Here is a 23,258-nt window from a genome sequence, read left to right on the forward strand (position 1 = left end):
CATTGAGCGCATATAGAATGCATCCATAGCGAGCAGCGGGAGGGGCAGATTTCAATACTCGGGTGACACCTTATCTCCCCAGCCACTCACAGCAGGGGGGTGGTATAGGGCTTAAACGTTGCAGGGGGAAGTTGTAATGCCTTCCCTGTCTTTATATTGGCCAGAAAAAAGCGCTAACGTCTCAGGGAAGAAAGTTTAATTTACCAGAACACCGCATGGTGTTCGTTACGAATAACGAACATCCCGAACACCCTAATATTCGCACGAATAGCAAGCTCGGACGAACGCGTTCGCTCATCTCTAATACTCACCTCTCTTCAGCTGCCGGGGCACAGCCGCGTCTTCTCCTGCTGTCCCCTGCACTGTGGTGCTGAACTGCTGATCTATCACCAGCCGGGGACTTAAAATCCCCACCCGCTGAATGAGCTGCCTCTGATTGGTCACAGCCTCACCAATCAGAGGCAGCTCTCACTCACACTCATTCATGAATTCATGAATTGGTGAGTGCTGCCTCTGATTGGTCCCTGCGCTGAGTCAATCAGAGGCAGCACTCACTCACCCATTCATGAATTCATGAATGGGTGTGAGTGAGAGCTGCCTCTGATTGGTGAGGCTGTGACCAATCAGAGGCAGCTCACTCAGCAGGCGGGGATTTTAAATCCCCGGCTGCTGAATACTACTCAGTGCAGTTCAGAAGAACTGCCGGCCAGGCGTGGCTGAACTCCGGCTGCAGCGGAAAGGTGAATATACTTTTTTTTTTTTACACATTTTAGGATGATTTTCAGGTAAGGGCTTATATTTTTAAGCCCTTCCCGAAAATCCATCCCGCGCTCGCCGGCAGCCCATTGCTTTCAATGGAGCCGGCTGTATTGCCGGCTCCATTGAATTCAATGGTCAGTGCTCATTTAATCGAGACGAGTACTGTGTGGTGCTCGTCTCGAGTAACGAGCATCTCGAGCACCCTAATACTCGAATGAGCATGAAGCTTGGACTAGTATGCTCGCTCATCTCTAGTAATGATGTTTAGTAGTATCTACATTCCAGAAATCAATAACTTCCCATATAGGGCATTGCTTATCATCTTCAACTCTTATGGACTGACTCTTTAGGGCACAAATGTAGCAAGTTCAGAGAAGAGTTACCAAGATGGTAAGCGGTCTACAAATCATGTCCTATGAGAAACAGTTAAAGGATCTGGGAATGTTTAGCTTGCACAAAAGAAGGCTGAGAGGAGACTTAATAACGGTCTACAAATATCAGAGGGGCTGTCACAGTGCAGAGGGATCAGCCCTATTCTCATCTGCACAAGGAAAGACTAGAAGCAATGGGATAAAACTGAAAGGGAGGAGACACTGATTAGATATTAGAAAAAACTTTATGATAGTGAGGGTGATCAATGAGTGGAACAGGTTACCACGGGCGGTGGTGAGTTCTCCTTCAATGGAAGTATTCAAACGTAGGCTGGACAAATATCTGTCTGGGATTATTTAGTGAATCCTGCACTGAGCAGGGGGTTGTACTAGATGACCCTGGAGGTCTCTTCCACCTCTACTATTCTATGAAATGAGGAACAACTTATCAAAAGTGCAAAAATTCTAAACACTATTGACTGTTATTCAATCGACATGAAAATTCTAGTGTCATATATGCTGGTAAATAATTATTCAAAATACCCTGAAGCAAAGCCTAAAGTACCAAGCCACAATGCATTATCACTAGAGATGAGCGAGCACCAAAATGCTCGGGTGCTCGTTACTCGGGACGAAATTTTCGCGATGCTCGAGGGTTCGTTTCGAATAACGAACCCCATTGAAGTCAATGGGTGACCCGAGCATTTTTGTATATCGCCGATGCTCGCTAAGGTTTCCATTTGTGAAAATCTGGGCAATTCAAGAAAGTGATGGGAACGACACAGAAACGGATAGGGCAGGCGAGGGGCTACATGTTGGGCTGCATCTCAAGTTCCCAGGTCCGACTATGGAGCCGCAATAGCGGCAAGAGTGGGCCCCCCCCCTCCCAACAATTTTTACTTCTAAAAAGCCCTCATTAGCAATGCATACCTTAGCTAAGCACCACACTACCTCCTACAAAGCACAATCACTGCCTGCATGACACTCCGCTGCCACTTCTCCTGGGTTACATGCTGCCCAACCCCCCCCCCCCTCACGACCCAGTGTCCACAGCGCACACCAAATTGTCCCTGAGCAGCCTTCAGCTGCCCTCATGCCACACCACCCTCATGTCTATTTATAAGTGCGTCTGCCATGAGGAGGAACCGCAGGCACACACTGCAGAGGGTTGGCACGGCTAGGCAGCGACCCTCTTTAAAAGGGGCGGGGCGATAGCCCACAATGCTGTGCAGAAGCAATGAGAAATCCAATCCTGTGCCACCTCCATCTGGAGCTGCACACGTGGGCATAGCAATGGGGAATCCATGTGCCACACACTATTCATTCTGTCAAGGTGTCTGCATGCCCCAGTCAGACCGCGGTTTTTTATAAATAGTCACAGGCAGGTACAACTCCGCAATGGGAATTCCGTGTGCACCCACAGCATGGGTGGCTCCCTGGAACCCACCGGCGGTACATAAATATATCCCATTGCATTGCCCATCACAGCTGAGGTAATGTCATGTTAAATGCAGGTGGGCTTCGGCCCACACTGCATGTCCCAGTCAGACTGGGGTTCTTTAGAAGTAGACACATGCAGTTACAACTCCCTGTGGACCCACAGCATGGGTGGCTCCCTGGAACCCACCGGCGGTACATAAATATATCCCATTGCATTGCCCACCACAGCTGAGGTAATGTCATGTTAAATGCAGGTGGGCTCCGGCCCACACTGCATGCCCCAGTCAGACTGGGGCTCTTTAGAAGTGGACACATGCAGTTACAACTCCGTGTGGACCGACAGCATGGGTGGGTGCCAGGAACCCACCGGCGGTACATAAATATATCCCATTGCAGTGCCCAGCACAGCTGATGTAACGTCAGCTTTAATGCAGGTGGGCAAAAAATTAATTGGATTACACTGTTGGCGAGGGCCCCAAAAAATTGGTGTACCAACAGTACTAATGTACCTCAGAAAAATTGCCCATGCCCAACCAAGAGGGCAGGTGAAACCCATTAATCGCTTTGGTTAATGTGGCTTAATTTGTAACTAGGCCTGGAGGCAGCCCAGTTAAAATAAAAATTGGTTCAGGTGCAAGTTTCAACGCTTTAATGAGCATTGAAACGTATAAAAATTGTTTACAAAAATTATATGACTGAGCCTTGTGGGCCTAAGAAAAATTGCCCGTTCGGTGTGATTACGTGAGGTTTCAGGAGGAGGAGCAGGAGGAGGAGGAGGATCAATATAATACACAGAATGATGAAGCTAAAAGGTCCCCGTTTTTGATGGTGATAGAGAACGATGCTTCCATCCGCGGGTGCAGCCTACGTATTGTTTAGGTATCGCTGCTGTCCGCTGGTGGAGAAGAGAAGTCTGGGGAAATCCAGGCTTTGTTCATCTTGATGAGTGTAAGCCTGTCGGCACTGTCGGTTGACAGGCGGGTACGCTTATCCGTGATGATTCCCCCAGCCGCACTAAACACCCTCTCTGACAAGACGCTAGCCGCAGGACAAGCAAGCACCTCCAGGGCATACAGCGCGAGTTCAGGCCACGTGTCCAGCTTCAACACCCAGTAGTTGTAGGGGGCAGAGGCGTCACCGAGGACGGTTGTGCGATCGGCTACGTACTCCCTCACCATCCTTTTACAGTGCTCCCACCGACTCAGCCTTGACTGGGGAGCGGTGACACAGTCTTGCTGGGGAGCCAGAAAGCTGGCAAAGGCCTTAGAGAGTGTTCCCCTGCCTGTGCTGTACATGCTGCCTGATCTCCGCGTCTCCCCTGCTACCTGGCCCTCGGAACTGCGCCTTCTGCCACTAGCGCTGTCGGATGGGAATTTTACCATCAGCTTGTCCGCCAGGGTCCTGTGGTATAGCATCACTCTCGAACCCCTTTCCTCTTCGGGTATGAGAGTGGAAAGGTTCTCCTTATACCGTGGGTCGAGCAGTGTGTACACCCAGTAATCTGTAGTGGCCAGAATGCGTGTAACGCGAGGGTCACGAGAAAGGCATCCTAACATGAAGTCAGCCATGTGTGCCAGGGTAACTGTACGCAACACATGGCTGTCCTCACTAGGAAGATCATATTCAGGATCCTCCTCTTACTCCTCCTCCTCCTCAGGCCATACACGCTGAAAGGATGACAGGCAAGCAGCATGGGTACCCTCAGCAGTGGGCCAAGCTGTCTCTTCCCCCTCCTCCACATGCTCTTCCACCTCCTCCTCCTCCTCCTCAACGCGCTGAGATATAGACAGGAGGGTGCTCTGACTATCCAGCGACATACGGTCTTCCCCGGCCTCCGTTTCCGAGCGCAAAGCATCTGCCTTTATGCTTTGCAGGGAACTTCTCAAGAGGCATAGCAGAGGAATGGTGACGCTAATGATTGCAGCATCGCCGCTCACCATCTGGGTAGACTCCTCAAAGTTTCCAAGGACCTCCATTCCACTATAGCTCTACGCTGCTCATAGAGCCTGGCCAACATGTGGAGCGTAGCGTTCCACTGTGTGGGCACGTCGCACAGCAGTCGGTGCACTGGCAGATGAAACCGATGTTGCAGGGTGCGCAGGGTGGCAGCGTCCGTGTGGGACTTGCGGAAATGTGCGCAGACCCGGCGCACCTTTCCGAGCAGGTCTGACAAGGTCTGACAAGCGTGGGTAGCTTTTCAGAAAGCGCTGAACCACCAAATTAAAGATGTGGGCCAGGCATGGCACGTGCGTGAGGCTGCCGAGCTTTAGAGCCGCCACCAGGTTACGACCGTTGTCAGACACGACCATGCCCGGTTGGAGGCTCAGCGGCGCAAGCCAGCGGTCGGTCTGCTCTGTCAGACCCTGCAGCAGTTCGTGGGCCGTGTGCCTCTTCTCTCCTAAGCTGAGTAGTTTCAGCGCGGCCTGCTGACGCTTGCCCACCGCTGTGCTGCCACACCGCGCGACACCGACTGCTGGCGACATGCTACTGCTGACACATCTTGATTGCGAGACAGAGGTTGCGTAGGAGGAGGAGGGTGGTTTAGTGGAGGAAGCATACACCGCCGCAGATACCACCACCGAGCTGGGGCCCGCAATTCTGGGGGTGGGTAGGACGTGAGCGGTCCCAGGCTCTGACTCTGTCCCAGCCTCCACTAAATTCACCCAATGTGCCGTCAGGGAGATATAGTGGCCCTGCCCGCCTGTGCTTGTCCACGTGTTGTTAAGTGGACCTTGCCAGTAACCGCGTTGGTGAGGGCGCGTACAATGTTGCGGGAGACGTGGTCGTGTAGGGCTGGGACCGCATATCGGGAAAAGTAGTGGCGACTGGGAACCGAGTAGCGCGGGGCCGCCGCCATCATGTTTTTTAAAGCCTCCATTTCCACAAGCCTATACAGCAGCATCTCCAGGCTGATCAATTTGGCTATGTGCACGTTTAACGCTTGAGCGTGCGGGTGCGTGGCGGCGTACTTGCTCTTGCGCTCCAACAGTTGCACTAGCGACGGCTGGACGCTGCGCTGAGAGACATTGCTGGATGGGGCCGAGGATAGCGGAGGTGAGGGTGTGGGTGCCGGCCGGGAGGCGGTCGTGCCTGTGTCCTGAGAGGGGGGTTGGATCTCAGTGGCAGGTTGGGGCACAGGGGGAGAGGCAGTGGTGCAAACCGAAAGCGGTGAACAGCCTTCGTCCCACTTTGTGGGGTGCTTGGCCATCATATGCCTGCGCATGCTGGTGGGGGTGGCTCCACGGCTGATCTTGGCGCGACAAACCTTGCACACCACAGTTCGTTGGTCGTCTGCACTCTCAGTAAAAAACTGCCAGACCTTTGAGCACCTCAGCCTCTGCAGGGTGGCATGGCGCGAGGGGGCGCTTTGGGAAACAGTTGGTGGATTATTCGGTCTGGCCCTGCCTCTACCCCTGGCCACCGCACTGCCTCTTCCAACCTGCCCTGCTGCTGCACTTGCCTCCCCCTCTGAAGACCTGTCCTCAGTAGGCTTAGCAAGCCAGGTGGGGTCAGTCACCTCATCGTCCAGCTGCTCTTCCTCTGAATCCTCTGTGCGCTCCTCCCTCGGACTTACTGCCCTTACTACTACCTCACTGATAGACAACTGTGTCTCATCGTCATCGTCCTCCTCACCCACTGAAAGCTCTTGAGACAGTTGCCGGAAGTCCCCAGCCTCATCCCTCGGACCCCGGGAACTTTCCAAAGGTTGGGCATCGGTCACGACAAACTCCTCCGGTGGGAGAGGAACCATTGCTGCCCAATCTGGGCAGGGGCCTGAGAACAGTTCCTGGGAGTCTGCCTGCTCCTCAGAATGTGTCATTTTCATGGAGTGAGGAGGCTGGGAGGAAGGAGGAGCAGCAGCCAGAGGATTCAGAGTTGCAGCTGTGGACGGCGTAGAAGACTGGGTGGTCGATAGATTGCTGGATGCACTTTCTGCCATCCACGACAGGACCTGCTCACACAGCTCAGTTTCTAATAAAGGTCTACCGCGTGGACCCATTAATTGTGAGATGAATCTGAGGACCCCAGAAACTTACCTCTCTCCTAATCCCGCAGCAGTCGGCTGCGATACACCTGGACCAGGAGCTCGGCCTGTGCCCACACCCTGACTTGGGCCTCCGCGTCCTCGCCCCCGTCCACGTCCTCTAGGCCTACCCCTACCCCTCAGCATGGTGTATTACGAGTAGAGCAGAAACAGAACGCTGTAATTATATGTGCCGCTTATTGGCCTGTGGTTGGAGGCTGACTTTGCTTATGGAACGCACAGCAGAGCCAGGAAACAATTATGCGCAAGCCTGTAGTGAGACCTAGGTGCGTATGACTGAGCTACTGGAATTCACAGCGCAGAACCTGTCAAGTGGCCAAAGGCCAGTGGTAGGCCTTAAGTATTTTGCTTCTATTTTTTAAAATGGTGAGGTGAAAAACCAGACAGACACCGTATGCAGCGTATATATGTATACTGTTTCCCTCTGGCGGGATGACGGCGGTCATGTAACGGGCACAGCAGAGCCAGGAAACAATTATGCGCAAGCCTGCTGTAACGCTTAGCTGGGTATTAATTAGCGACTACTACCCCCAGCAGACACGCAGTAAACTGAAGACGGTCACAGGCAGCCCAAATATAGTATTTTTCCCCAATTTTTTTTAAAAAGCCCACTGCCTATATAGCCAGTATACCTCTTTCCCTGTACCACTGTCCCTGCCTCACCAGTACTGCCCCTATACTTTGTAAAATGACTGCAGACTGAGGACGCTATGGTCTGTACGCCCGATATACATAAAAAAAAATAAAATTGTGCAACACTGCTAAAAGCAGCCTCAACAGTACTGCACACGGTCAGATGTGGCCCTAAGAAGGACTGTTGGGGTTCTTGAAGACTGAAATAACACCTAACACTCTCCCTATAGCAGCTACAGCAAGACAGCACTGTCCCTGATCTCTCTCAGCGTACATCTGTGGCGAGCCGCGGGCGGGGCAGATTTAAATACTAGGGTGTCATCTGACCTCCCCAGCCACTCACTGCAGGGGGGTGGGATAGGGCTGGAATGTCACAGGAGGAAGTTGCAATGCCTTCCCTGTGCTTCTATTGTCCAGAAAAGGGCGCAAATTTCTCACGGAAGGAAATGTAATGGAGTCGAGCACCGCGTGGTGCTCATCTCGAGTAACGAGCATCTCGAACACCCTAATACTCGAACGAGCATCAAGCTCGGACGAGTACGCTCGCTCATCTCTAGTTGCATCCTGTCCAAACAGCAATTCAAACATTTAGAAATTAACAACAGCTACTGTATACAATAGGACCTATGACCAACTTGTAATAATATCAAATATAACAATAAAACCTACACCAGAGTATACAATATAAAACTACACTATATATAACCTAAATACGTATGCTGCATTTACACGGGATAAGCTGTCTGGATAAACAATGCCCAACACACACACACCTTTTAAATGTTTGCATTTAGAAAGGCAGCTGGTCTCCCCGGAGCTGTGATGTAAATGATCTCCTTCCTTTCTTCTTCCCCACCTGTCTCTGTGGTTTACAATTAGCATGAGGATACCAAATTGTGTGACAATTTACTTGATAATGAAGTCAAAGGGAAATCATTCACCTAGGAGCTGGATTCTCAAAGATGCTCCGGCTCCAACATTCAAATTCAGGAAAAATATTTTAATAAAGATTATTGGTCGTGGGAAGGTCCTAACCCGATATGAATCATATTTCCGAAATTGGGCAGGTCAGCTGAATAAAATGCATCTAAACTCATTTAAGTGTGAGCCCCAGAACACTCCAAGATGGCGTATCCGGGTACCTGGTTAAAATTTACGTGTCACATTTGGTATCACTGAGTAAATAAAATCATGACCGGAAATATGCAAGGCATATATTCCTGATCTGAGGATCTCCTGCGGATATATGGCCCGAAATAGGGAATTATGTTTTTTCATAGGTACGTATGTATTTACCCCTCCCTTCTCTGAATGACCTAAGAGGGGATGGGGGAGGTGTGTTCTGGGGAAACTTTAAAAACTGGGGGGTGTCAGAGACCAGGTGTCAGACCTTCAGATATATACCACTGTGGTCACCCTCGCAGAGGCTGGGGTTACCCTACACAGAGGCTGTGGTCACCCTTACAGAGGCAGGGGTCACACTACTCAGAGGGTCACCCTACAGAGAGGCTGTGGTCACCCTACAGAGAGGCTGTGGTCACCCTACACAGAGGCTGTGGTCACCCTACACAGAGGCTGTGGTCACACTATTCAGAGGATCCCACTGTTTATAGGCTGGGGTCACATGGGTGTGCAAAACTGGAAACTAAGTGACTTCCTGCCAGGGACGTAGTGAGGTGATGGGACATTTTACAGAAGTGCTCAATTAACAAACAACAATTATATTAGTAAGTGTTTGTATACAAAGAAATACCAAATAAAACTTCGCTACTAGCCAGATACCGCTGCAGTTATTGAACTAGAAAAATGGAATTAAGTTCATAAAAACATATGACAAATAGGGATTAACTGCGTGTATCACTTCAAAGACAATGTCCACAGGAGATAAAGTGCCAGAAAGCCAGTTGTAAAGGCTATTAGAGAGCTTGAACAGAAAATTCTGACTTGGCCATTAACTTCACAAATATGGAAGACCTTGAGGGGTGTTCAAGGTTAGTTTAGAAATTAATTCCAGGCGGTTTTAATTAGATGCTTCCACGAATTACAAAAGATCATTAACACATTGAAATTGAAGCTATTCAAGCAACAAATATCAGAGGTTGCTGTATACTAATGTACAGATTGTCTTTATATTATCACCGATGATAGAAAGAGCACATTATACTTGTCTTCAACAAAGTAAATCAGCCTGATTAATTGCAAGCTTTGCTATGAGTCTGCTACCCGAGAGTTAACTCTTATAATAGTCAAGCTGAAAAGATAACATCATGCAACTTAATTGGCCATATGACTCTAGAAGATATTTGGTGACAGCGATTTAATGGCAAATTATGGTACTAAACAATATAATTCCTTTCCAAAGTGAAGAACTAATAAGAAGAAGATGGGATTGCTTAAAGTATAATGGAGATTACATTAAAAACGTCATTATATCTACACAACATATGTAGAAAAAAATCAAGGGTAAATAGTCTTTTCTGACTATTTACACTTGATATAACACTATTTTTTAACCCTACTAAAATAGTAGGCTTTCTATATAAGGTGGCATATACATGAGATCTACCTGTTAAAGAGTCTATATCTTTTTCTACTTTGGCCACTATATACAAATTAAACTTGTGTACCTTTTAGCACATCTAGTTGCTAACTTTTTTTTTTGACGTTCTATATAATCATCTAGAGGGACTTGAGACACTGTGCAGACAGACAAAAAAACAGATATTAACCCCTTAATGACACGGCCTATTTTGGGCTTGAGGACGCAACGATTTTTGGCAGATTTTCTTCTCCATTTTTCAAAAGTCATAACTTTTTTATTTGTCTGTCGACGCGGACGTATAAGGGCTTGTTTTTGCGTGGCGAACTGTAGTTTTTAATCGGTGCCACTTTTGGGTACATTGACTATATTTCAAAACTTTTATTAATTTTTTTATGATAGCAGGGAGAGAAAACGCATCAATTCTGCCATAGATTCTTACTTTGTTTTTACAGCGTTAATCATGCAGCATAAATGACACAATCCATTTTTTTCTGCGGGTCAGTACGGTTACAACGATACCAAAATTCTTACATTTTTTTAGGTTTTTCCACTTTTCTGCACTAAAAACCCTTTTTTTGGAAATCTTTTTTTTTTTTCTAAATCGCTGCATTCAAAGTCCTGTAACTTTTTTATTTTTTTATGTACGGAACTGTATGAGGGCTTATTTTTTGCAAGACGAGCTGTAGTTTTTATTGGTACCATTTTGACGTACATACGGCTTTTTTGATCACTTTTATTGCATTTTTAGGGAGGCAAAATGCTAAAAATTAGCATTTTGCCTCAATTTTTTAGCGTTTTTTTAACGCCTTTTTCCGTGCACATTCAAAAGCATGTGCAACTTATTGTACACATTGTTACGGACGCGACAATACCAAATATGTGGGGTTTTAATTTTTTTACCTCTTTTTTATGCTAATATGAGAAAAAGCATTAAAAAAGGTGGGTTTTTTTTTTACCTTTTTTTTACATTTTTCTTTTTTATTCATTTTTTTAATCTTTTTTTTACACAATTTGAGTCCCTCTGAGGGACTTGCAGAACAGCACTAATAATCGCTGTGATAAGGGATGGCAGGGCTACTTATACAGTGATCATAGGCCATGGCAACAGGCCAGGGTCTCTGCGATTATATTGCGAGAGCCCGGCAACTTCACAGACGGAGCGCGCTCTCTCTGTGAACTCTTCCCATGCCGCGATCTTCATAGATCGCAGCAGAAAAGGGGTTAACAGTGGGGGGCGCATCTCCGATGAACCCCTGCTGCTGCAGCGGGTGGCCGGCTATGACTGACAGCTGGCTCCCGCTGCGGGATAGCACGAGATCATAAGTGATCTCGCGCTATCACCAGGATGTAAGTTTATGCCCTGTTGCAGGAAGTACCCTGCTGCCAGGACGTAAACTTACGCCCTGGAGCGGGAAGGGGTTAAAACAGGTGAAGTGAATATCATTGATTATCTCGGCATAATGGTACTTGTTCAGGAGTGAGATATACTATGCAGCATGTGAACTCTGAATTCTTGAGGTTGAGGTATTGAAAGCAGGAAAAATAGCAAGCCTAAGGATCTAAGCAACTTTGACAAAGGCCACATTTTGAAGGCTAGACAACTAGGTCCGTGGCAGATATAGAATATTAAAAATATAGCTTTATTAAGAATTAGTTTAAAAAGTCAGGGCCAACCAAACGAACAAATACATAAAACATATAGTGACAGGACAGACAAACAACGAAAGATCTAGGAAAGGTGGGGGAGAGGATTATGTGTTTCGAGCTCCCACTCGACCTTAGCCAGGATCCTCAAGAGTCTCTCATATTTCAATTGCAGGTATCGGTAAACCCCCGAGTACTGGAAAGAAATATTTTTCGAGAAAGATTGCTAGATGGATGGCTAAAATACGCCTGTCGCTATTCAGTATATAGAGATTGCTAAAAATGCCTTAATTGTGCTTGGGCTCTACCAATCATTTGGGTCCCAAGTGTGCTCTAGTCAATCGTGATTGTCGATATATCAGGATCCAGAAGCAGACTTAGCTAGATTTCTTTAGTTCACAATTAGGCGCTAAGGGCTACAATGATAATGCGCCTCTGGCGTAAAGTAGCTGTGCATCATATGCATCACGTACAGCCGGAGAGGTCGCAGCCTCTAATTGTGGTATATATTTATACTATCAAAGGTAACCTGCCCAGAGTGACACCCAGATGCCAGATACAGAAGTTAGCAACGGGCTGCCACACTTAACCAGGACAGGTGATTCGTAAATTAGTGGCTCCGAGATTAGATGTCTTTGAGCCCAATCCTTCGGGGGACAATACCCCAATTCAATCTAAGAGTTACTAGTAACTGCCACAATGGCACAAAACATTTTTTAAGCTAGCTAAGAAACTTCAGTTAGTGGATCGAGATTTGCTGTCATAGCTGTTAGAGCAGAAAAAAGACCATAGATCAAGGCAAAGAGAGTGCTAGGAGTGATCTCCAGCAGCGCCTGCGGCTCTAGTGGTGAGCTGCAGGCATCTGAGGTGTCTCTGTGTAGGTCTGGATTATAAGTGTGTGTAGCTCCTCCCATCGGGGATGTCTCAGATAAGGTGGCCAATCCAAAGGATCCGGAGGTGGTACTTCCATTGATGAGGGCTAGTCACTGTCATGCTCAGCGGATAGCTCTACTTATTAATGTCCGATATGTCTCAATAATGATCCTAAACTTTCCATAGATAAGTCGTACTAGAATGTTGCCTTCCGATCGTTCACACTCCCTCTCTCTGTGCCGTTGTGTGGGTTAGAGAAGGGAAGCTTCCGCGTTCCGTGGTGGAACGCAAGAGTTCTACGTCATCACGCCGTGTCCCACCCGTCGCGGCCGAGTCAGCTGTTGCTATGTTACCAGCGTTGGACGTAGTCGTGTGACGCTCTGAATGGCGTCATCACGTAGAGTCCACACCTACTCGATTCTACATGTCCCAGTTGGCTTGCGCTCTCATAATACATCGAGGCGTGTCCTTGTGACTCGGGGGCGTGTCAAAACATCGTAAGCGGTGTAACTGGGTTCCTTATTCACACTGTATTGGATGGATCATAGCTGTGTGATGCCACCAGGGACATCCATACACAGCTTCCATCCAGAATGAATGGTGTGCTATCGTAGTGTATAACGGTACGTCATTGAAGGGGCGTGAATTGGGGCTGTGTCCAGATGTTACATATAATGAATGGATCGCGGCCGTGTGATGTCAATTTCAAAACGTCAGTGTCCCTTCAGAATAAGTTGAGTATGTCCTTATCGTGATCTGGTCCCATACTATCTCAAGAAACATCACAGAGGACCATTGATGGTAACATCCCTATATAAGGTAGGGTCGAGTATCTATATATCACAATGGGAATATCTTGTGTGTACTTGAAATGAGGTCCATTGATCCCATGTGGATGTACTCACTGATGTAGCACATATCTCCATAACAGAGAGAAATGAACATACAGGGATGTCCGGAGGGATCTATATCGATTTTAAGGAAAGAGAATATACAATTTTGTGGTTAGAGATACCCCAGGTGGGAAGGAGAGGGACGGTTTTTGTATATTTTTTATATTTTTAAGACCGTCTTCACCTTGCTAGTGAGGTGATTGATGTTTGATATGGAGTTTCACGTGAGTTCAATTAATAATTATTTACTAGTTTCCTACACACTTCTTAGAAGAGACAATTCTTTGATGTTGGTTGCCAAAATTTGATGTAGGAATGCAGGAATAATGCAGGCATAACTATGCTAGGGTGAGCGATACTCGAATGCTTCACTGAGTAGATAATTAGCACTATAGGTGCGGCAGTCATCGTAGGGATGATCATAGTACATCTATTAAACAGAGAGAGGAGGGAACAAAATCCCAAACTCCTGATGTTAAACAGAGAGATAGCTTATTGTCACAGTAAGTAATTAGGCGCCTTATCCCATATACAGGCCTACTTCATATAAATGTTATATGAAACAGTTAAAGTTTAAGGTGGCATTCAGGCCTTTGGGAGTCAGTGTGTCCAGGCGAAAAATCCAAGATGCTTCCTTCTGTAGGAGTTTTTTTGTCTATATGGCCTCGTCTTATATCTGCACGGATCATTTCGATCCCTTGAAATCTTACAGCATTTTCGTCCCCTCCATGGACGGTCTTGATATGGTCTGCCAGGGGTGTGGATTCCCCCCGGCGGATGTTCCCTATGTGTCCTAGTATACGTCTACGGAATTGTTGTAGCGTCTTGCCGATATAATTTTTCGGACACGTACAGGAGGCCATATAGACAATATTTTTTGATAGACAGTTGATGAAGCATCTGTTTACGTAGGTTTTTTTTGTACTGGCACTTACAAATGTGTGACTCTTAAAGATGAAAGGACATGCTGCGCAATTGTGACATTTGAAAGTTCCGAGAGGTCTGCTGCTGTTAAGCCAATTGGATTGTGTTGGTGAAGGTGCCAGATGGCTTTTCAGCAGATGGTCTCGTAGGTTATGACCCCGTCGGGTACGTGATCGCTGGTCGCGGTGGGATCACGTCTGCAAGGTCGGGATCTTTGGTGAGAATGTTCCAGTAATGCCCAAGGACACTTTTTACATGATTACTACCCGTATCATAGGTCCCGATGATTTGGGAGATATTAGATGTTTCTCGTTGGCGTGGGACCAGAAGGGTATTCCTAGGTTGTTCATCTGCATGCAAATATGCTTTCTCAATGACCTCCACTGGATAATCTCGACTCATAAACCGTTGTTTCAGTTTGAGGCTTTCCTGTTGGAAGTTTTGTTTGTCAGAGCAGTTCCTTTTAAGCCTGAGGAATTGCCCTTTCAGGATACCTTGTTTTAGGGCTAAAGGATGGAAGCTGTCCCATTTAAGCAAGTTATTTGTTGCTGTGGTTTTTCTATATAACGTTGATACAATCGATCCGTCTTCTTTCTTATGAATAAGTAAATCCAAGAAAGCTACAGTCTTCTCATTGATTTCTGAGGTTACTCTTAGGTTAAGGTCATTAGTATTAAGTACATTGACGAATGCTTGGAACGATTCCTTAGTTCCCTTCCATAAAATTAGGATATCGTCAATGTACCTTAACCATAAAACGATGTTGTCAGACCATTGATCGTTATTGTATATTTGCTTTTCCTCCCACCAGCCCAGGTACAGATTGGAGTATGATGGGGCACAAGATGTCCCCATCGCTGTCCCCCTGAGCTGGTGGAAGTACTTTGTGTCAAAAAGAAAGAAGTTATGGGACAGAATAAATTGTAAAAAGTCCAGGGTGAATTGGTTATGTAGATCAAAATGAGAGCCCCGTTGTCCTAGAAAGAATCCTGTGGCCTTGATTCCGCCCTCATGTGGGATCGAGCTATAAAGCGATTCGATGTCAACCATAGCATATTGGTTTGAAAGATTAAAAACAACAAGAGTCCCAAAAGGAGAAGTGTGTTGATTGACCTGTGCGATACGAATATCTCTACTGCAAAATAGAATCTCCCTTGGAAGCACATATATATCATTCAACACCCAAGGTGTTATATAATACCTCAATAGGGGTATTATCTGCCCCTGCAATTGAACTATGAGAGACTCTTGAGGATCCTGGCTAAGGTCGAGTGGGAGCTCGAAACACATAATCCTCTCCCCCACCTTTCCTAGATCTTTCGTTGTTTGTCTGTCCTGTCACTATATGTTTTATGTATTTGTTCGTTTGGGTCGCCCTGACTTTTTAAACTAATTCTTAATAAAGCTATATTTTTATATATTTTTAATATTCTATATCTGTGACGGCCTGAGTTTTGACTATATAGATATCTCATACCACTGTGATTTCTAGACAACTAGGTCCAATTATATAAAATGGGTTGTCTTGTAGGGTGGTTAGTACCTACCAGAGTGCTCCAAGGAAGGATAGTCAGTGAACGTTTGACAGATCATGAGCACCCAAGTCTCATTAATGAATGTAGGTAGCAAAAGCAAGTCTATTTGGTCACACAAAAGAGCACAAATTACTGAAAAGGCTAATGTTGGCTATGGGAGAAAGGTGACAGAAGACACAGAGGATCACAGCTTGCTGTTTATGAAGCTACATAGACACAGACCCGTTAAAGTACCCATGTTGACCCTCAAGCAGCTCCAAAAGTGCCTACAGTGGGCATTTGAGCATCAGAAATGTACCATGCAGCAATGGAAGAAAATAGCCTGTTCCAATGAATCTCTTACATTATGTGGATGGCCTGATGCGTGTGCATCGATTTCTTAGAGAAGAAATAGCACCAGGTTGCGCTATGGTAAAAAGGCAAGACGGCAGTAGCAGTGTGATGTTCTGAGCAATCTTCTACTGGAAAGCCTTGGGACCTGATGGATGTTACTTTGATACATACCACTTACTGTACCTAAACTGTTACAGACCAAGTGCAGTTTTTGAAGACAATGATATTCAAATATAGAAGTAGCCCATTTTGGCAGGATGATATGCCCTACCACACAAAAATTGTTGATTTGGGGTATATGAAAAATAGGTCAAAATGCTGACTTGGCCTCCAAATTCCCCAGATCTTAATCCAGTTGAGTATTTGTGAGATGTGCTGGAAAAACAAGTCCAATTGACGGAGCCCCCATCTTACAGCTTACAAGTTCACAGGACATGTAGGGTCTGCTGCTAATGTCTTGGTGCCAAAAACCAAAGGACCTCATCATGGGGCTGGTGGAATCTGCACCTCGATGGGTCACAACTGTTTTGATGGCATAAGGTTGACCTACACAATAGTAAGCTGGTAGGTTTAATGTTATAGCTACTCATTATGTATTGTTCCAGATTACCAGTGATTTTCTTTATAATACAACAGTATAATTAATATCTGCCAAACATCAGTCACATTATACTAATGCACACAAGAGACACTTCAGGAATACACTGAATTAGCACCTCCTATGAAGGGAGTCTGCCTCTCCCAGCACTGAAGATATTTCTAGCATTGCAAAATAAATATGCAGTTTATAAAATAGGCACCAAATATGGACTTTAAATGAGTTCTATGCTGTCTGGAAGGTAATCCCTAAAATACAAAGTGACCAGTGTGTATGTGCAGTGTTTAATATAAAGTTGCTTAATACCATCAAACAAAGCTGACCTTCAATATCTCAATTTTCACATGGGAACTTCATGAATCAGTTCCCATTTGAATGTAATCTTTGATATTGTCAGCTATTGTGGCTTGTGGTTTGCTAATCTACAATAGGTGTCCTCCAAAAAAGGGTAAACAGGAAGTCAACTGCGTAAAAAAAAATGTTTCCTTCAAATATTACATTTGTACCACAAGGAGATTTCCTGTAAATATTGCACACTTCCTTGAAGGGTATACATGCCATAAAGGCAAACCATGCCGCTGCTACAGAGCCCTTGATTCTGGCTGGTCCCATCATCTGTGTTTCTAGACGGTGAGTACATGGATAGAACTTCCCTCTGCAGAGGAGCTATATTGTTTGCAAACACAGGGGTGAGCAATTTCCCCAAGCATCACAGAAAGGACTCAGAGGTGAAGACAGACACAATGCCTTTTTATTCTGGGTGCCAGAATCTAGAAGACCATTTTGATGTTTGCTTTGATACTTCTTTCCACTTTTTAATTTATACCACTGTTTACATGTGTCTGAAAGTGATGTCTTAAAGGGGTTGTCCCGCGAAAGCAAGTGGGTCTATACACTTCTGTATGGCCATATTAATGCACTTTGTAATGTACATTGTGCATTAATTATGAGCCATACAGAAGTTATAAGAAATTTTTCACTTACCTGTTCCGTTGCTAGCGTCCTCGTTTCCATGGAGCCGTCTAATTTTCAGCGTCTAATCGCCAAATTAGACGCGCTTGCGCAGTCCGGGTCTTCTTCTTTTATGAATGGGATCGCTCGTGCCGGAGAGCGGCTCTGTGTAGCTCCGCCCCGTCACGTGCCGATTCCAGCCAATGAGGAGGCTGGAAAGACTTAAAGGGGTTGTCCCGCGCCGAAACGGGTTTTTTTTTTCACCCCCCCCCCCGTTCGGCGCGGGACAACCCCTTTAAGTCTTTATGTGCTTGAAAAATGATTTGCACTGCGAAACGCGTTACACTGTATATATAGCCCATAGTCCGCCCATTCCATTTAGATTTTTTGTTCCACTTTTTTGTGGGTTGTTCGTTTGGCATGTTATTGTTTTGTTAAAATAAAATACCCTTTCTTCCAACAGCTACAAGATGATTGGACCTCTGGATTATTACTTCAGTACACTGCTGTCTTGGATCTACAAAGGATGGGGTGGGGGTTGTGATCAACATCCTCATCTGACCCCCCTTTTAAGTAACTGTTGTTGTTTTTTATTTACTTAATTATTGGTCCTCAGACAGATCCTTTGAGGTTTTTTTTCACTTTCTCTGTATATATGCCTGTTATTCCAAGACTCCTGGAGATTCTTGGATTCTTCTTGGTCACATTCTCCCTACTTGTGCATGTTCTGGTTGATGGAGTGTCTCGTCTGTTCCTGTTTTAGGTCTCTGAGTTTGACAGCTAGCCTGTTTTTTTGGCTTAGCTGTACACCAGGTGAGTCCTTCCTATTTTATTTCATTCACACCCCATCTTTTTCTGAAGCAATGTCCTTTTTAACCTGTTCTTAAGATTTTGCACTCACTTGCAAAATCTACCTTTCATTGAATACAGAGCAAAGACCATAAAACATCTGTAAGTCCCAGCTGCAATTTACTGGAGTTTTTGTTCCCAGGACAGTTGTGCAGAATTCATTCATATAATATTCAGGTATTCAATAACTAGAGTAAAAAAAAAGAGGGAACAGAACAAAGTACATTTGACAAGCTTTTTAAACTCTTCTTTTAATAAGTGGCACAATCACTGTCTATGGGTCCCCCGATGTCCATAGTTATTACTTAGCAGCAACTCAGGGCGTTCCAAACTATCAAACGTGTGTATGTTTTTAAATCATTAACAATAAGGTTGTATATAAAGGGAAGATTACAATTAGAGATGAGCGAGCATACTCACTAAGGGCAATTGCTCGATCGAGCATTGCCCTTAGGGAGTACCTGCCCGCTCGGGAGCAAAGATTCGGCTGCCGGCAGCCGGCGTGGAGCGGCGGGGGAGAGCGGGGAGGAACGGAGGGGAGATCTCTCTCTCCCTCTCCCCCCCCCCCCCCCCCCCCCCGCTCATGGCTGCAACTCACCTGTCACCCGCGCCGACAGCCGAACCTTTTCTTCCGAGCGGGGAGATACTCGCTAAGAACAATGCTCGATCGAGCAATTGTCCTTAGCGAGTATGCTCGCTCATCTCTAATTACAATGCTTAACAAAAGTGTGATAGGTATCAGACACAAATCTCAAAAATGTGTGAGCGCTATTGCTGAAAGTTCTACTTATCTGTTCCTACAGCAGCAATCTATCACAAATCACTAGTTACAGTGTTTCTGGTGGCACAATGTGCCACTTACTAATATAATATAGTGAAAGGGATTGGCGTTGGTCACAGGTCCTAAACCAGCAGTGATGGGTACAACAGGACTTGTAAGCACACGGCTGCTATAATTAATAATAATATAAACACATAATTAATAATATACAGGGTAATGGACCTTTTGCAGTAAATTACAAGAATATTAGAAGTCACCAAGGAGTTCCAGGACCACTTTCTCTTTAATTTAAAAGGTCTCATTGCCCAACCAGAAACATTGGTACTATAAATATATTAATAACTAGTCAAAATACTAGCAACCACCTGTCTGTGAGTGACTGTGTGAGTTACATGTGATGATGTCACTGTCATGTGACCAGTTACTGGGGCACTTAGCTACGCCCCTGATCATATGACAGTGACATCATCACAGGTCCTGAATACAGGATAATTTGAAGGAGCAGCCCAGATAGGAATCTTTGGAAAGTTTCTTGTATATCAAAGTAATATCTTTATTTGCAGTTCCACTGACACAACATGTAGAGCAAGCAAAATTTCAACTGCTACTACAGTCTTTGTCAAAGTAGCGGTTGAAACGTTGTTCGTCCTGCATGTTGTGTCAGGGGAACTGCAAATAAAGATGTTACTTTGATCTACAAGAAATGCTCCAAAGATTCCTATCTGGGCTGCTCCTTCGAATTATCTTGTTATTCTACATTGGAGGATTTGGGGAAGTCTAAATCCTGGATTAAGCGTGCACTATCACGGCTCTCTCATGTATTGGGTCTAAGGTTGTGCTGCTGGCACTCTCCACATTGGGCATCATCACAGGTCCTGTGAGCATATGCCTGCTGTCAGTCTCTGTATATTTTAGTACCTGTGATGATGTCACTGACATGTGATTAGAGGCGGAGCTAAGAACCCAGGTGACTAGTCACATGACAGTGACAGTCACTCACATACAGGTGGTCATTAGTATTTTGACTAGTTATTAGCATTATTTATACTACCAGTGTCTCTGGTGGAGCAATGAGACCTTCTAAAAAGAAAGCCGTCCTGGGACTCATTGGTGACTTCTAATATTCTTGTAATTACAGCAAAAAGTCCATTGCCCTATATATTATTAATTACATATAATTATTAGTATTGCTATATTATTCTTCATTCTAAATCTCAGGAGCAATTTGTTTTCATATTTTTATGATTGTATTGTCTGTCAGTAACAGTCCTATATTGTTAGAAAGCCAGCAGTGAAGGTATTTGTAATAATCATAGAATACCGGATGTTAAGGATTAGAGATGAGCGAATGTACTCGTTTCGAGTACTTACGCGCCCGAGTACCGCCATTTTCGAGTACTTCAGTACTCGGGTGAAAAGATTCGGGGGGCGCCGGGGGGCGGGGAGAGGCGTGGCGGTGCGGGGGGTAGCAGCGGGGAACAGGGGGGAGCCCTCTCTCTCTCCCTCTCCCCCCCACTCCCCACTGCTACCCCCCGTGCCGCCACGGCGCCCCCCGAATTTTTTCGCCCGAGTACGGAAGTACTCGGAAATCGCGGTATTCGGGCGAAAAAGGGGCGTGGCCGAGCACGTTCGCTCATCTCTATTAAGGATCTCTAAAATACAATGCTGAACATACGTAACAAGCTGAACAATACATGAGGTCAAAGAGATTCAAGTTAAGTCTGGGTCACATCTTCTGGCGAAGATTCTGGCATTCATCTGGTACAAAATCCTGCATGAAATAATACAGCATGCTGTGCTATTTTGTCCCATAAAATATCAGGCGGCATACAATAAACTCCACAATAGTTGTGGGTTCTATTGGACGCCACTTGTCCAGGATTTCTGCCATTTTAATTCTTCGGCTCTTATGAGGAAGCCAGCCAATGACATTGATGAGCACAAGTGTAAACACAGCCAAAGGCCTCTTTCACACAGTTGCATGCATCTTTATGCTTGCAGCATCTCATGAATGAAAAATACCCGTGATCAGGTCCCGATCTTAATTAGCGTTTTTTTGTCCATTCACACGGGCGGTGTATCAACGAAAAAATATGTCGCAGTTCGAAAATCCCTCGGTCATCAGAAATCCTCCAAATAACTGCTAATGCTTAAATACAGCCAGCTGTCTTCGTTTTCCAGTGTTGGACACTGCTAAACTCCCTCCCCTTTTTTCAGCTCCCATAGAAGTGTATGGGAGCTTCCAGTGTATCTCGGCAAAAGATAGGGCAAGACCTATCTTTTCACGCGCCGTATAAATTCAGTGGCCTTTTTTTTGTTGCCGAAGTGTTATTTTTCCTGGCGCAATTTTTTTACGTACCCAAAAACGCTTAATGAATATATTGGAATCCAATACTTCAGATGGTCAGGTTTTTGGCTTTGGGGTGGCTTTAAACTACCGTATCTGCACGCGCAATATGCAGAGAATAGAACCTATTGATATCAATGGAAAATTGGGTTCACTCCCATTAGTCTGTTTTATGTGCACATTTCTGAAAAATATGCAGCATGCTCTATTTTAGTGTACATTTGTGCACCAAAGGTCAACATAGAAGTCTATGAGAGGTGCACAAATGTGCATTCAATGCCTGCAGAATTGCGCAATACAGGCGGGTGTAAGCTGTAAGAAAAAGCCGACACCTGCATTGTATGGAGTGGGATCGGCCCCCAATCCCCTCCATACACATTCGAACCTCCATGACGTAACTGTATGTCAGCATTAAGGGTTAAAAAAAATTCTTAAAAGTGTGCATTTTTCACACTGGCCAATGAGCCACATAACAGCCTGACAGCTCCTCAGAGATCACTTCTCAGCAGTTATCTCATTATTATAGGCAAGAGTAAAAAGAATGGAAACACCTATATACAGATAACATATATATATTGTAACAAGGGGGGTAGTCTTGCCTCGGGATCACTGATCTCTCGTACCAGAAATGGCGCACCACACGGGTAAACACGGCTCAGGAATAGCGTCTCTCTCTTTGTCTGGCTCCTGCCAGCGTTTATCACAGCACATGACATAACAACGAATCACCTCAATGTCCATAAGCACCCCAACTTGGGTGGGAGTCCAGGGGCGTCATCCCTGTCGGACTCTTTGCCTTTTCAGGCCACCAGCCTGCAGCGCCTTCCTATGCTGCGCTGGCCTCTCTCTCTCTCCTTGGTAGGAACTGGCTTTTTATCTCATTCCTACTCCACCCCTTGGTTGACCCTCGCACCAGAAGTCCTGTCTCTGGCCCTCTACAGGCCCCTCTGTGTACTGCACTACTACAATATACACACAACGCAGGGGTGCATCACCTAGTGTGTGTGTGTATATATATATATATATATATATATATATATATATATATATATACACACACACACATACACATTATGCTAGTAATAGGAAATTATGGTACCATTGTTTCTGGTGGTGCACAGCTGTGCAACATGGTAAATCCATTATGATACCCCCAAGTTTCCTGGTGATGTGCCCGATGGTTAATATTGCGATGTCCCCTTTTGAAGTTCGTTGTATACATGCAGGTATGTTAGGACCATAGGACCATTGTATGTTTACATCTATACATGATATAGGCAATATGGCTGATAGTTGGTACAGCGATCTCCTCCTTGGTCCCTGCCCCCAGCTGGTGCTCTTGCATCGCTGCTCTTGGCTGACACATGCGAAGATTGTATATAGTGCTTGCAAATACAGTGGACTGGAGATGTCATGGTAGTCTTTTTTTGATTCAGTACCTTTATCAAGCACTTGATAAAGACTGGCAAATTCGAAATATTTCTGCTGATTTTAACATGGAGGGATAAAATTGACTTTTAAGTTGTTTGCACCATATAGGCTGCCACTCTTCTTTCTTAATTACAGCTCTGCTACATGACATGCACATCACAGACACAGCTCTGCTACATGACATGTGCATCACAGACAGCTCTGCTAAATGACATGCACTTCACAGACACAGCTCTGCTAAATTACATTCTCATCACAGACACAGCTCTGCTACATGACATGCGCCTCACAGACTCAGCTATGCTACAT

This window comes from Eleutherodactylus coqui, chromosome 12, assembly GCF_035609145.1.
Source record: "Eleutherodactylus coqui strain aEleCoq1 chromosome 12, aEleCoq1.hap1, whole genome shotgun sequence".
NCBI lineage: Eukaryota > Metazoa > Chordata > Amphibia > Anura > Eleutherodactylidae > Eleutherodactylus > Eleutherodactylus coqui.